Raw genomic sequence first — 3,176 nt, forward strand, 5'->3', positions numbered from 1 at the left:
TTTGGGAAACTTTAGGGTTGGATTCAATTAGAAAAGTCTGCCCACACATACTCCCTATTGATGTGGTGGTGTTATGTTCTTGTCATGTCAGAACTGACCCATAGCTGACCCTCAAGCAGGTTTTCAGAATCAGTAAATCACATGGGAGGGATTGCCTATCCTTCTCCCAGAGAACAGTTGGTCAATTCAAACTGTGTGCCTTTGGGATTGCAGGGCAGCTTCTTACCACTAGGCCACCAGAGCTCCCTTCCTATGTGTAGGTGACTAATTGTTTGCCATGGCAAAGCTGTGATTTAGACAGAATCTAAGAAAGTTGGTGCTAAACTCCCTTTTGTGACCCTTCCCCTAGATGTCTCCCATCAGTGAGACTACTCTTGCTTGCAAAGCAAGTTATAAGGAACTTATTAGCCAAACTATTTTGTTATTAATCATTCCTGGGCTCCTTGGCATTTCTTGCTTTTGAGACAGGAATGGAAAACAGTAGAGTCAGAGGTTTTCTGGGCAAAGTGACCTTATGACTTTGGGTAAAGTACTGCATTTCCTTGAGCCTTGATTTCATTTTTTGCAAATGAGAGATGGTGATAATCTTCAAGATTACCTGCAAAGATTAAATGATAATACAAGTGAAAGAAAAAGGTCATAAATATTCTAATGTAGATCTTTTGTGCGTTTTTTTTTAAAAAGAAAACTAAACTAAACTAAATTGTACATTATGTTTCAGGCATTGCTTCGAAAGTTTTAGATGCATTTTCTCATTTGATACTGACCACAAACCTTTGAAAAAAGGAAGTAATATTGTTATCCTAGTTTTCCAGATGAGGAAACTAAGACTTAGAGGGATAAGTGCTTCATCTAAAGTTACACAGGTGGCAAGTGACTGATCTGGCGTTTGGACTCAGTGATTGCTCCTATCACATACACTGCATTGCTCACTGCACCCTGTCCTGTCCTCCCTTCTTCCTCCCTCATGTTCCTGTACTATATTCATCCTTCAAGGTTCAATCCAAAGGATCCTCTTCCTGAAACACACTGGACTCTAGTTCAGCCCCCAGTGAACTCAGTGTTCTCTCTCACGACCCGAGTGACTCTTGTGTCAGTGATACATGAGACAACTTTTTTTAAAAAAAATTTTTCATACTAGTTTTAAACATATTGTTTCATACTAGTTTTAAACATATTGTTTCATACTAGTTTTGGACATGTTGTAAGAAGAGATCGGTCCTTGGAGAAGGACATCATGCTGGGGAGGGTGGAGGGACAGCGCAGGAGGGAAAGGCCCTCTATGAGGTGGATTGATTCGGTGACTGGGGTTATCGGGATGGGAGTGTCAGAGACAGTGCGATTGGCACAAGACAGAGCAGAGTTTAGGGCTGTTGTGCATAGGGTCGCTATGAGTCGCAAGCGACTCGACGGCACATAATAACAACAACAACAACAGTTCTAAAAGTTCCTATTTAAAAAAAAATAAAAAAAATAAAAGTTCCTATTTTAAAATAAAATTAGAGATTTAGAGAGATTAGGTAAATTTTCCAACTGCTGTTGGTTACAGATCTTAGATTTTAATCCCGTCCGTATTTTTTTAGATTACATCCACAAACTAAAGCCAGTATGTCGGTTCCTAACTTGATCTCCTAGATCACTAAAGTCTTAGAGGACACTTGATAGAGGTTACACAACTAGGGTCTGATTCAGCATCTCAACTTTGGATCTTCTCAGGGAGTTGTTCCAGTCCTTAGAAAAGTTTTCTGTAGGCCGTTTTATAAGGAAGATAAGCGTAAATTGTTGTTCTCCTGAAATGTGTTAAGATAACTCCAACAGTAGGGAAGGAGTGCCAGGTTGGCGCCAGCTTTGAAGTATGAACACTCTGCCTGTGATACAATCTCCAGGTTAAATTCTTAAGAACTTCTCCAGGCTGAGAGTCTCCAGACCTTTTGTGGCAGACAAGACTGGAAAGCAGTCCTTGTTTCACTCTGTTCCCTTCTGCTTCACAAAGCAATCCCAAGCCTGTCCTTCCCAAGGGTTATCACTGGCCATGCCATCTTTTTAAGAGTAGCAGATGAAGGCTGAGGTGAGGTGTCCATGTTCTTACTAGGAATATATAAGCCTCAGTCTCAACATTTGGATTCAGAATAATACTGGTTCTGTCATGGTTGACTGACATGTTTGACTTTTCAGGGCTGAAGAGTGAGGAGTCTGGATAAGTCTTTCTAACCCTTCAAGATTTAGATCCAAATAATTTCAAGTTAACATTTACGCTTTCTAGTCCCACTTTTATCCAAGTCAAACATTTTATATATCTTTTATTCTACATAAAAATGGGATAAAATGGCTTAAATGATAAAGGTGTATCAGAGGTTCTGGTGATATGAGAGAAATTTTTCCTGAAATTCTCACCATAAAAGAGGTTAATTTGAGGTATCTTTTAACAAGAATTAATGGTTTACTTTTGAGTTCTATCGAAGGAGTACAAGGCTGAAGTCAGCAAGCTCATATCTCCCATGAGATAGAAAACGACAATAAAGCACTTAATTCAAGAATAGCATAAATCTTAGCAAAGGTTAATAAACAATTAAAAAGCATTTAAGATAAGATCATAAATGAATAACTGGAAATTAGACAGCACCTCATGTTTACTACAGGACCTGGTTAAATAAATTATCCATGTAAAAAGTGGAGCCATGGTGGGGAGAGTTGCATGAAGAGGTAGGAGCAGAAGGATGCCATGGTGAAATCAGTTAGGGAGTGGGGCAGTGAGTGGCCACGGACAGGAAATTGAACTATTAATTGACAACTGTGCTCATTTCAAAGTCATAACTGTAGAGGTTAATCATGAAGACTATTAGAACTAGTACATAGTCAACTACTTAGGATACAGGGTAATAAAAGGAACATTGGAAACCTAAGAATATTTGTAGGAAACAGTTCTGTAGTATTACTAGATTTATTTTCTGAAAATTGCTCCAGCCTAATCTTATGCCTCATTAAAATGATGAGCTCTGCATCCCTTTGGACAAATTTCAGTATTGGTTACCATATGATGGCTCTTGTCTAGTAACCGAGTCTTCATTGATTTGGTGGAATCTAAGAAAGCAGATAGAATCAAGATAGACTCAACAACTATATCTTTAGGGTCCACTGAAATTTGCTAGGGTATCCTCTGCCAAGATAGTAATTCT

Source organism: Elephantulus edwardii, unplaced genomic scaffold, assembly GCF_000299155.1.
Source record: "Elephantulus edwardii isolate Elephantulus edwardi_28Jun2011 unplaced genomic scaffold, EleEdw1.0 scaffold00225, whole genome shotgun sequence".
In the NCBI taxonomy this organism is placed as follows: domain Eukaryota; kingdom Metazoa; phylum Chordata; class Mammalia; order Macroscelidea; family Macroscelididae; genus Elephantulus; species Elephantulus edwardii.